This window comes from Lolium rigidum, chromosome 3 (assembly GCF_022539505.1).
Source record: "Lolium rigidum isolate FL_2022 chromosome 3, APGP_CSIRO_Lrig_0.1, whole genome shotgun sequence".
NCBI lineage: Eukaryota > Viridiplantae > Streptophyta > Magnoliopsida > Poales > Poaceae > Lolium > Lolium rigidum.
Window position 1 is genome coordinate 23296735 of NC_061510.1, and position 13030 is coordinate 23309764.

At 40.1% G+C, this 13030-nt stretch overlaps 2 long non-coding RNA genes across 10 annotated transcripts; both read left to right on the plus strand.

Moving 5' to 3' along the window:
• The first annotated feature begins 5844 nt into the window (after positions 1 to 5844).
• Positions 5845 to 8660, plus strand: LOC124701284. Of its 3 annotated transcripts, XR_007001978.1 has the most exons (6): positions 5845 to 6288; positions 6372 to 6502; positions 6632 to 6844; positions 6952 to 7014; positions 7671 to 7796; positions 8489 to 8660. It is a non-coding gene; the product is annotated as an uncharacterized LOC124701284 (long non-coding RNA). The 3 variants fall into 3 exon arrangements; XR_007001979.1 differs by having other exon boundaries at positions 6632 to 6840; positions 7671 to 8660; XR_007001977.1 differs by having other exon boundaries at positions 5846 to 6288; positions 7671 to 8660.
• A 7-nt stretch (positions 8661 to 8667) lies between these two features.
• On the plus strand, positions 8668 to 12126 carry LOC124701283. 7 transcript variants are annotated; one of them, XR_007001972.1, is made up of 5 exons: positions 8668 to 8736; positions 9309 to 9379; positions 9978 to 10116; positions 10444 to 10845; positions 10934 to 12126. It is a non-coding gene; the product is annotated as an uncharacterized LOC124701283 (long non-coding RNA). The 7 variants fall into 7 exon arrangements; XR_007001974.1 differs by lacking the exon at positions 8668 to 8736 and having other exon boundaries at positions 9204 to 9379; positions 10934 to 11277; positions 11822 to 12126; XR_007001975.1 differs by lacking the exon at positions 8668 to 8736 and having other exon boundaries at positions 9204 to 9379; positions 10934 to 11041; positions 11125 to 12126.
• Positions 12127 to 13030: the final 904 nt, after the last annotated feature.

Here is a 13030-nt window from a genome sequence, read left to right on the forward strand (position 1 = left end):
GCTCTGGCAGAATTGTACTGGACACGGTCGTCCATCTGCGACAAGAACTACGGTTCCGTGAAGAACGCCGACGACGAGGGAGAGGAGCTCCAACGCACAATTTTTCCATAATTCCCGCTCACCGCTTTAGATTACTGATGCGTCCTGCCAAGACTAAGGAATACCTGCATCGTTGCCACCTCCGCTGCCGCCACCTGTTCGCATGGCTAGCATGATGCCGCCTCTTTCCGCCGCCGTCACAACGGTGCAACGACGCCTCTTGGCGGCCCACTCCTCCTACGGCATGTGCACCGACTTCTCGTTCAAGGTAACCTTGCGCGGCTTCGTAGGCCCCTTCGCATTTGCCTTCTTCTTCGGAGGCATGCCAGAAACGGCGATGGCGAAGACGCTCGCTGGAGAGGAGGGCGGTGATACGCGTGAAGCACACGTCCGTTGGGAACCCCAAGAGGAAGGTGTGATGCGTACAGCAGCAAGTTTTCCCTCAGTAAGAAACCAAGGTTATCGAACCAGTAGGAGTCAAGGAGCACGTGAAGGTTGTTGGTGGCGGAGTGTAGTGCGGCGCAACACCAGGGATTCCGGCGCCAACGTGGAACTTGCACAACACAATCAAAGTACTTTGCCCCAACGTAACAGCTGAGGTTGTCAATCTCACCGGCTTGCCGTAAACAAAGGATTAGATGCATAGTGTGGAAGATGATGTTTGTTTGCGAAGAACAAGAAAGAACGAGTTTGCGTAGATTGTATTTCAGTATGTAAAGAATGGACCGGGGTCCACGATCTCACTAGTGGTGTCTCTCCGATAAGAAATAGCATGTTGGGTGAACAAATTACAGCTTGGGCAATTGACAAATAAAGAAGGCATAACAATGCACATACATATATCACGATGAGTACTATGAGATTTAATCGTAGCATTACGACAAAGTACATAGACCGCTATCCAAGCATGCATCTATGCCTAAAAAGTCCACCTTCAGGTTATCATCCGAACCCCTTCCAAGTATTAAGTTGCAAACAACAAACAATTGCATTAAGTATGGTGCGTAATGTAATCAACACAAATATCCTTAGACAAAGCATTGATGTTTTATCCCTAGTGGCAACAGCACATCCACAACCTTAGAACTTTCTGTCACTGTCCCAGATTCAATGGAGGCATGAACCCATTATCGAGCATAAATACTCCCACTAGTGGAAAACGGGCCTGTAATCCCGGTTCGTTTGGGCCTTTAGTCCCGGTTTCCAAATTCGTTATTTTTTTAATCCATTTGGTTATGTCCAATTATTTTTCGCTCCTCTTTTTTTTCTATTTTTTCAGAATTTCTAGTATTTCAGTTATTTAACTAGTTTAGTTTCTAACTACACTTAATCTCTAACTACGCTTAATCAATAGTAAAATTACTTACCTGTGGTCCAACTTCCCGCTCGGTCACCCATCCTCCCACTACTCCAAAGACTAGCACGCTTAACTTCCAAGTTCCTTTCCCATCCCGCTTCCAAGTGCTTCGCGCGCATGTTGTGATACTAGTATCATATCAATCCTATTAACATGTTGGTCGATGTCACACTTGTTTATTATTCGAATTACAAATAATTATTTTAATAAACAAAACTAATGACGTAATAACATGTTGTGGTAATGGTATTATAATTTTAATTTTTTTAATTTGTATTATAATAGTTTTTTAATTTATTATTTTTTAATATTTTTTTTGCCAAACTTGAAAATTTGAAAATCTAAAAATTGGCTAACTTTATGGTTAAGTAATAGTAATCTTTATGCATGATGTAATTATTATTTTAAAAAATGTAAAATATAAAATTCCGAATTTCTGGCAAAAACTAAAATCTTCGTGCTTTCATATTTTCATTTGGAATTTTGAGTATCTAAAAATTGGCTAACCGGGTAAACCCTGGTGAATTCAGATGTAACTTTTTCCCACGATGATTTTGATATATTACACGTTTTTTTCGACGTCGTATGCAAAAGTTAATGCGGTTTTACCATTTTTCAAACCTTTTTTGCAAAAAAAATGAAAACTGAAATTTGTTAATTTTCCCTAATAGTAGGTTGCATAACATACAAGAATCTGAAAATATTTTATTTTTTGAATTTTCTATCATTTTCTTTTATATTTTACAGTATTAAAAAAGGCGATCCCCGGGGGGGGGGGGGGGGGGAGGTGCATGGGGAGGCAAAAACCCTTTAGCCCCCCTTCGTATTACAAACCGGGACTAAAGGGTAGACCTTTAGTCCCTGTTGGTAATACGAACCGGGACTAAAGACTTTTGCCCCATAGACCACCCTTTAGTCCCGGTTCGTAATACGAAGGGGGACTAAAGGGTCCAAACGAACCGGGACTAAAGGGTTTTCATGATGAACCGGGACCAATGCCCCCCATTGGTCCCGGTTTGGTTCAAAACGGGGACATTTACAAGTATCAACTTGGCCAGAGCCTCTACTAGCAACGGAGAGCATGCAAGAACATAAACAACATTTATGATAGATTGATAATCAACTTGACATAGTATTCCATATTCATCGGATCCCAACAAACACAACATGTAGCATTACAAATAGATGATCTTGATCATGATAGGCAGCTCACAAGATCTAACATGATAGCACAATGAGGAGAAGACAACCATCTAGCTACTGCTATGGACTCATAGTGCAGGGGTGAACTACTCACACATCGATCCGTAGGCGATCATGGTGATGAAGAGACCTCCGGGAGATGATTCCCCTCTCCGGCAGGGTGCCGGAGGCGATCTCCTGAATCCCCCGAGATGGGATTGGCGGCGGCGTCTCTGGAAGGTTTTCCGTATCGTGGCTCTCGGTAATGGGGTATTCGCGACGAAGGCTTTAAGTAGGCGGAAGGGCGGAGTCGGATGGCTGACAGGGGCCCCACACCATAGGGCGGCGCGGGCCCCACCCAGGCTGCGCGGGCCTATGGTGTCGGCGCCCCGTCGCCCCACTTCGTTTCCCTTTCGGTCTTCTGGAAGCTTCGTGGAAAAATAAGACCCTGGGCGTTGATTTCGTCCAATTCCGAGAATATTTCCTTTGTAGGATTTCCGAAACCAAAAACAGCAGAAAACATTAATCGGCTCTTCGGCATCTCGTCAATAGGTTAGTGCCGGAAAATGCATAATAATGACATAAAGTGTGTATAAAACATGTGAGTATCATCATAAAAGTAGCATGGAACATAAGAAATTATAGATACGTTTGGGACGTATCAAGCATTCCCAAGCTTAGTTCCTACTCGCCCTCGAGTAGGTAAACGATAACAAGGATAATTTCTCAAGTGACATGCTATCATAATCTTGATCAATACTATTGTAAAGCATATGAGATGAATGCAGCGATTCGAAGCAATGGTAAAGACAGTGAGTAAACAATTGAATCATATAGCAAAGACTTTTCATGAATAGTACTTTCAAGACAAGCATCAATAAGACTTGCATAAGAGTTAACTCATAAAGCAATAAATTCTTAGTACAAAGCTTTGAAGCAACACAAAGGAAGATATAGTTTCAATAGTTGCTTTCAACTTCAACATGTATATCTCATGGATAATTGTCAACACAAAGTAATATAACAAGTGCAATAGGTAAACATGTAAGAATCAATGCACACAGTTCACACAAGTGTTTGCTTCTAAGATAGAAAGAATAGGTAAACTGACTCAACAATAAAGTAGAAGAATGACCCTTCGCAGAGGGAAGCATGGATTACTATTTTTGTGCTAGAGCTTTTCATTTTGAAAACATAGAAACAATTTTGTCAATGGTACTAATAAATCATATGTGTTATGTATAAGATATCCTATAAGTTGCAAGCCTCATGCATAGATTACCAATAGTGCTCGCACCTTGTCCTAATTAGCTTGGATTAACATTAATTATCATTGCATAACATATGTTTCAACCAAGTGTCACAAAGGGGTACCTCTATGCCGCCTGTACAAAGGTCTAAGGAGAAAGATCGCATTTGATTTCTGTTTTTTGATTATTCTCAACTTAGACATCCATACCGGGACAACATAGATAACATATAATGGACTCCTCTTTTAATGCATCAGCATTCAACAACAGATAATATTCTCATAAGAGATTGAGGATTAATTGTCCAAACTGAAACTTCCACCATGATTCATGGCTTTAGTTAGCGGCCCAATGTTCTTCTCTAACAATATGCATACTCAAACCATTTGATCATGAAAATCGCCCTTACTTCAGACAAGACGAACATGCATAGCAACTCACATGATATTCAACAATGGTGTAATAGTTGATGGCGTCCCCGTAAACATGGTTACCGCTCAACAAGCAACTTATTAAGAAATAAGATACATAGCTACATATTCTTCACCACAATAGTTTTAAGGCTATTTTCCCATGAGCTATATATTGCAAAGACAAAGGATAGAATTTTTAAAGGTAGCACTCAAGTAATTTACTTTGGAATGGCAGATAAATACCATGTAGTAGGTATGTATGGTGGACACAAATGGCATAGTTTTTGGCTCAAGGATTTGGATGCACGAGAAGAATTCCCTCTCAATACAAGGCTAGGCTAGCAAGGTTGTTTGAAGCAAACTAAAGTATAAAACGGTGCAGCAAAGCTTACATATGAACATATTGCAAGCATTATAATACTTTACATCGTCTCCTTGTTGTTCAAACACCTTAACCAGCAAATATCTAGACTCTAGAGAAACTAATCATGCAAACCAAATTTTAACAAGCTCTATGTAGTTTTTCATTAATAGGTGCAAAGTACATGATGCAAGAGCTTAAACATGATCTATATGAGCACAACAATTGCCAAGTATCAAATTATTCAAGACATTATACCAATTACCACATGCAGCATTTTCTGTTTCCAACCATATAACAATGAACGAAGCACTTTCAACCTTCGCCATGAACATTAAGAATAAAGCTAAGAACATATGTGTTCATACAAAATAGCAGAGCGTGTCTCTCTCCCAAACAAAGAATTCTAGGATCCGATTTTATTCAAACAAAAACAAAAACAAAAACAAACAGACGCTCCAAGTAAAGCACATAAGATGTGACGGAATAAAAATATAGTTTCACTAGAGGTGACCTGATAAGTTGTCGATGAAGAAGGGATGCCTTGGGAATCCCCAAGCTTAGATGCTTGAGTCTTCTTAAAATATGCAGGGATGAACCACAGGGTCATCCCCAAGCTTAGACTTTTCACTCTTCTTGATCATATTGTATCATCCTCCTCTCTTGACCCTTGAAAACTTCCTCCACACTAAACTCAAAACAAACTCATTAGAGGGTTAGTGCATAACTGAAAATTCATATATTCAGAGGTGACATAATCATTATTAACACTTATGGACATTGCACAAAGCTACCGAAAGTTAATGTAACAAAGAAATCCATCAAACATAGCAAAACAGGCAATGCGAAATAAAAGACAGAATCTGTCAAAACAGAACAGTCCGTAAAGACGAATTTTTCTGGGGCACTTAACTTGCTCAGATGAAAATGCCCAAATCTAAAGGTATAAACGATGCCTCCCATAGGGGGCTTCACAACGATTTCAGCTTCTCAGCCATAGGATATTGTCAACTGGAGCATCTCAGCCGTCCATTTCAGTTAAGATTTGTTTACAGCCCACTAGATCAAGACATGAAATGGTGAGGTTCTACCCACCTGTCACTGCCCGCGGGCCCTTCTTCTAAATGGACCATCTTGTCAGTTGTCTGGGTGGGTGGATTCAGTGAGCATGGGTGAAAATCCTAGCTGGCCCCAATTGGGTAGCTCCAGACCCAATCCCACGACCACATCTCTTCCAATCCTCACTCTTTCCTCTCCCCAATCATCTCCTGTCTCATCTCCCCCAATCCCCTCCTCTCTCTCCTCTCCCCAATCCCTCTGCATCCTCCTCCAAATCCCTCCTCCAAATCCCATAGCGCCTCCAGCGGATCTTGTGCTTGGCCTCGCCGGCGAGTAGTCCATCACGCCGCCTGCGAGTCTCCTCCACATGCCGTCCGCCTCGCTGGGCGAGCAGCAGAAGAACGCCATGGGGTGAGCGCTTGACGAGCGGGAACTCCGTGGTGAGCAGCGGCCGCTGCATCGGGTGGGCGGCGCGGCTGCACCGGCGGGTGAAAACCCTAGCGCGCCGCCTCACAATCCCGAACATCCATCCTCGTCACCTTCGTCCTCAGCTTCCGGTCTGCAAGTGGAAGATGAGGCGGAGACCAAGAAGTAGAACCCGACTGCAGGATAAAGAGGAGGCAAAAAGTGAGTGCTCTCCAACATCTGTACTAGATAATTGATTGTTTGATATTTCAAAGCTAAATCAAATTATTGGTATACTTATACAGGTGACTTTGAAGCTAATCAATCTCAGCCATAAGGAACTCAAAAATAGTGTTGGCAGGGGATATTACCATAATGCAAGAATATGCTGCAAGTCAATTCAGGTTTTCCAGATCATTTATAATTTACAAACCAGGTAAGAAATAGTGAATGTGTGTTCTTTAGTAGCATCATATGATATCTTCAACATAGGAATTACTTGTAGATTCTCCCATATTTTGTCAAAAGATGTATGGTTCCATTTTACTTATTAACTGTATTTCAGATTCCAGTAGTATTAAATATGGCAGAAGACATCGGAGGAGAAAACGTTTATCTGAAGAAAAAGATGAAAACCGATGGGCATGACCAACATTTTCCTATGAAGAAAACAAATAAGGTTGCGGTGCAAGGTGCAGAGGTCCCCTGCAGCGTGTGGAGGTGGTTGGCCTTGGCCAGGTCAAGTTGTCGGGGTGACCTCTCTATATCCACTCTGTAGGTATATGAGATCCTTACCTTGCCTCTCCACCATCAGCTTTGAACTACATATCTTTTAAACTCCACCTTTCTATCTTGATGTATGATTCTCTATGTTTGTATTGTCAGAGTTGGTGTTCCTCATTTCCTTATCTGAAAATTCATTTAGAATAAGGCCACTTGCGCATCCAGGTAAACCTCCTGGTTCACATTTTGTCTCTTTACACTTTCTTGACGCAGCTTTCTTGTTATTTTTATACGGAAAGTTTGTTATAACTGATGATTTGTTTCAGTGGTTTGCTAAATAGCGTGTTTAGTTATTCACAAAACAGAGACATATGGACATTTTCCAATAATGTACTTGGTATTTCAATCCACCCAGGACTACTGTATGTCATGAGCCCGTAAATATCCTCGCAAGATCTACTTTGCTTATGGTGCTTATAAAATATAGAAAGTAATATGTTAAATACCATAGGAAAACTGAAATTCCTCCCAGAGATAACATCCACTGATTTTGAACTCTGAATTTGAAATCTACGTGTTTACATGTATGCCCACATGGCCTTTTGTAGTCTGGCCTGTCTGTTGGTTCACGTTGTCTCAAAGAGGGTTTGCCTTCCAAGCCGATTTCAGTTATGAGAAAATGGCAGCTTATCTGGAGTTAACAGGGTGACATTTGTGTTTAATGTACATACCCCGCTTTTTTCCTCGCTTCCATATGTCAACTAATAGTTTTCATACTTATGCGGTAATATTAAGTGGATCACTCTTTATGCTTTTAACATGATTGGTAGCTCTAGACACTGATGTGTACTGTTCACCGTTGTTCTCCTTTTTCTTTATAGTTTTATGAAGGATTGTCAAGCTAAAAATAAAGGATGGAGGCCATGGATATCTCTACTAAAAGTATTGCATGGCGTCATGATATCCTCCTCTTCTTGTTTGGCCCCTGCAGATGGCGTAACCTTCAGGTGAGATCCTCCTCCACTTGAAGTGTTCGCTATTTTTTCATGAAAACATTGACATTTCGAGTATTTTTTCATCCTTTTTATTATAAATCACGGAGATGGAGATACATATTAGGGAGTAAGTTTGTTAATATACTTCTCAAGGCATGCACAAAAGAATTCGATGGTAAGCTTCCATAGTTTTTTTTATAGAAGAACCATATTTAGTTATATCATCCTACAGGCATAATGATATGTTGTGTGTGTTGATGGAATTGACCATCAAGCTGGAGAGGCTCTTTAACCAACAATACATATATCACCTGACACCGTGGGGTATGTCTATTTTTATTCCTGATTTATTTGTGGTTGCAGCAAGGTAGATTATATCTTTCTGGTCTACCTATTAATCTTTGCCTACTACCACTGTTGTGGATTGGAAGTACATTTTTCTTACACTGAAGCCTAATTGTGTGAGATTTAAGAGAGTGATTAATGACATATGATGTGCACTTTCGTAGCTGTGAGGAAGGATTGAAGTGGAGTTACATCATTAAACTTCGCAATGCTTCTAAATATCTGCTAATTATCACCCTTTATTGGTTGATTTTCTTGATGAATAGCTTCAACGATGATAATTTGAGATATACAAAATGACAAGTCAGTGCTTAATTTTGAAAACCGTAATTTCTTACTTACCTTCTTGATCATTACAGGGCACCTGCAAGCAAGCTCCACCAGAATCTCTGTTTCCATTACAGGTCGGTCACCTTTTCTAAAGTATTGAAATGTTATGGTGATGTGAATGGCTCAACAGGCCATTGCGATGTTCTTGCATTGGTATATTATTTTATATATCTCTACCAAATTAACTAAATTCGGTGTGCTCTGCAGCTTGTAGGCGAAGTCTAAAATAGCTCTGAGGCATTCTGCTCTATTTGAGTATTGCAAAGCACTCCAAGAGGTCTTTGTTTTCTTTGCTGGATTTATTCTTTGCTAAATTTAGCAAATATGTATCATTTAAAATAAATTTAGGATGATTGGAATGCAAAAGTGGTTCTTCTGGCTATAGTTCCTACTTGTGCTGGTATGGAGTTCAGTTCACCATTATTTTGTTCATTTGAATGACCACAGAGTGTACTATTTTACCATTTTCCTGATGCATCTAAGTTTTATATACAAATGAATTGCATGTTTCTGCTGTAATACCATCTCTGATAAATCAAAATAGTCTTATAATTCTCCTATATGTTTTTCCCATTTCGGCTGTCAGGTTGCAGGCTTGCAGCTTATTTTTTTGTTACTTTGGCATCGTAATTGGAGAGGTTTCCTGTGTAGCTCATTGAGGGTTGGGACTGTATTTTCCCTAAAACAAGATATCCCATGCCTTTTTTCATTAATGTTTCTATGGTTTGGGAAAGTCCGAGTCTTTGGCTTTGGCTTTGGCTTTGCCTTGCATGCCACATTGAATCTCTATTTTCTCTATAACTCATTATCGTCAATCAATTTCTAATCATTAATTTCTGATGTGTACAGTTGGTTTAATCTCGGTGATGAAGACTAAAAAAGAACTACCTTTTGCAATATATGCATGTTTGCTAGAAAGGGTACAAATCACTGCTTCTCTCTTGAGTTATTAGTTTCATTGTATAGTGTGTTTCATGGCTGCTGCATATTTTTAGTTGAAGCTTCCAATTATTTGACAGTAAAGTAATGCTTCATCTAATTTCATAAATACTAGAAACATTGTTTCTAAGCGGAAAATTCTTAATTGATCTATTTTCATCGTTCATGACAATTATATCTTATATTCATACTGGGCATTTGGCACCCATGTCAGGGTCAAAGCTACATACAAGACTGTTTACCCCCACGGGAGACCGAATATCTTAGAAACAACATCCTAAAAATTTGGCGCCCATGTCGTACCAACAACCGGTAGAAGCTTGCCCTGGCAGGGCCTGTACGTAGCTGAGACCCTGTGTGCTTTACTCAGGTTACCCCAAGTTGTGAACCAAAGGAAGATATAGGGTTATTTCTTGGTCCATTGTGGGCATGATTTAGTTTAGTTTTTGTGGTACGTGCTTGGGACTTGGACAACAAATCTGGAGCTAATAGTTTACCCAAGCTACTTCATTAACCCCTTTTCTTTTGTTAGATTCAGATTTACTATATGATTTATGTAAGTGTGCTGTCATCTTGCAGGTTTGCAAAGAGGAATTTAGATGAGTATGTATTTCTTGGCAATCGGCTGCAGGTGTATATGCACCTTAGTTTGAGAGATTTTTGGATACCAAGAAGAAACTGAAGGTCGGGAGAAATGAAGTCCTCAACCAAATAAGATGTATGGTTTCACCATTTTCTAAAAAAATCTGCATCTTATAATTTAGTGTTGTGATGATAAAAATAATAAGAATTTGCAGTTAGGGAAGGAGGTCCAGGTTGAAGGACAATAAAAAATAATGTAGTGTAGCATGTCTAATTTTTCAATTCGAACCATTTAAATGTAGATTCATGTGTATTGTTTCCTTATCATTGTTATAAAGAAATTCCAACGGTACTTGAGCACTCCTTGCATATTTTTTACCATACACCCTCATATGTCAATATCTTTTTTGTATCCTTATGTGACGGTGGATGTTGATACAAAACATGGATAAATTGGCGGCAGCCTTATATCGTACTGCACATGATTAGCTCCAAAGTTGAGTTACTCAACTATATTTACCTATATGGAAAACAATATCGAGCAAAAAAATTTAAAAAATATTTTCCTGTGTTATGTTATTTGTCAACATAACCCCTGATATTGCGTCGTCGTCCTCACCGGAAGCAGCACCGCCTCTGCCCCGTGCGGCGTTGTCGTCCCCATCAAGCCGCACCAGAGGGAGATGCTTAGCTGTGGCCACACAAACGGATGGGGACGTCAAGCCAAGCTGGTGGCTGGCGGCCTACCATCGCGTCAACTTACACAGGATAGGAGAGCCCTCGAAAAAAATAACACAGGATAGGACCAGAGGAATCTTGATCGCGGCATCCAGACCTGGAGTGGAGGACATGGGTCGCCATGAAGGTTGCAGGCCACAATACTTATTGGTTGTGCTTTTTTCCCCCACATCCTTCCTTGAACATCTCTTTCTGACTCCAACCTCGATCTGCAGCAATTGCCCCTTCGTTGTGAAGTTGCAGCTGTGTACAGAAGCTTTTTGTGTAAATGCCTACGACCACAGACCGCTCCTGGAAGAATGCTCACAACTCAGCTTGAATTTGTAAGTTAATTGTCCTCTCAGATGCACCCCTCTTGATGTTTTATATGTTTCAACATGGATTCTTGGTTCCTATAAATTTACAGGTTATGATGTTGTGATGAACTTGCAGCAATGAAGTGATTTGGGTAACATCTTGCTTTTTAAAATGACTTTCATTTACTTCTGTGGCATTGAAGGAGCGACACAATTCCTCCCAACTACAGAATTTGCAGCGGCTGAAGATTCTAGAAGTACAGGTTATATTGCCTTATGAATTGTCTAAGGAAGTCCTAAATTATTTATCTTTTGCTTCACCAATGGTTTGTCGAACTGAAATAGTATGGCCATGTGCCCATGTTATTTCTTTGTTTGCCCAAATAAATTTAACTTCCGATCACAAAATAAAAGAATGTCCATGGATATCTCTTCGCATTGGTTTAATTCTGTATCCTGAAATAGCTATTGATAATGACTATTGATAAAGCTGTTATGAACACCCTCTTAGTTACAATCATATTTTGTGAAACTGCTTTTACACCAACTTTCCTAGAACTGGTAATGAGTATATATTTTTAACGCTTAATGCAATGCAGATTTGTAGGGTATCAAAAAAGAAAGGTATTGTTAGTTATATTCTGTTGTAGTAATGTAGTGCCCGGAATTAGATGTACCATATTCTCATTAGCTTTGCCCTAAATAAGAACTATTAGAAAGGTTTGGGTGTTACTTCAGTTACAATTTACACTGTCTTCCTTTATAAAATATGTATCTTATGTCTTGCACTATTGTTCCTTTCTTCAGAGATAAAATGCTTCATGTGATGAGTGGTGTAATTAAATTGGAGAGAAACATGAAGAAGTTTGATGGCACCCATTCTTAGGTTGAAAATTGAATGTCCGATCCATTACTTGCTCTTTTTTGCTTTATCACTTTATTATGTAGTTCCTGATTTTGGAAGATGTATTATCTGGTCATCGCTTGCATTTGACTACATTTGTGCGATTTGTAATGTAATTCATCCAGTATACGGGTTATACATTTGGTAGCAAATTTGAATTTTCTTGGATATACATATATCTGATTTATTCATTTGGTTTAGAGTCCAATCTCTTGGCATGTGCTATATGGGATGTACTTAAACACCCAAAAGGGTCTCAAAAGGGTCTTATGTTGGTGGCCGACAATCTGTTCTTGTACTTGTGAGTATTGTAGAGTGCTACAGGTGTGCCCTCAGATTAATAGTATACATTCAGTATATTTAGCTTTCTTTCAAATTGCGCATTTGTTTCAGTGCTCAATAGGTACACCAATGTAACACGATAACTGAATACTGTACTAACGATGTGGCCTGCCTGCCTAACACCAACCAATAATGATACTAGAATCGTGTTGTAGTGTAGTAGGAGACATTTTGTACAAGCTTAACTAACCCAAGAGGATATAAAAAAAATTCAAAAGTTGAAAAGCTGGAAAATACATTGTGCATATTTAGAAATTCTTCTGGAATCTTTCTTTTTCTAGAAGTGCCTTCTGAAACGAACAGAAAATTTCAGGAATTCTTCAGAAAATACTTTTGCATGCCATGGTGAAGGGATCTTTTTACAGGCTTGTTTATCAATTTCAGTATTCCGGTCAGCTTGAATTTCACTCCGATGAAGGAAGCAAGCTGGACCACATCACTTCCGTGCGCAGCGAACATAGCTAAGTGCGTGCACACATTTGATCGCTACATCGAGAGTTCACTCACAGCAGCAGCATCAACTAATTAAGCTAAGGTATGAATCAGTCACTGACCTGTGCATTCCTCTGGCGAGCTCGAGCAGCGCTCCGACCGCTGCCGTCCGCGCGCCTCCTCCACCCTCCCTGCGAGTTCACAAGCATGGACAGAGCGTCAGTACGACACAGATCTCCAGAGCACCTGCTTCGTCCTCTCTTGGAGCACGCCACCCTCCCGATCTCCGCCGCCGCCTCCTCCTTGTCGTCCCACGACCCCCCGAAGTTCAGCCGCCT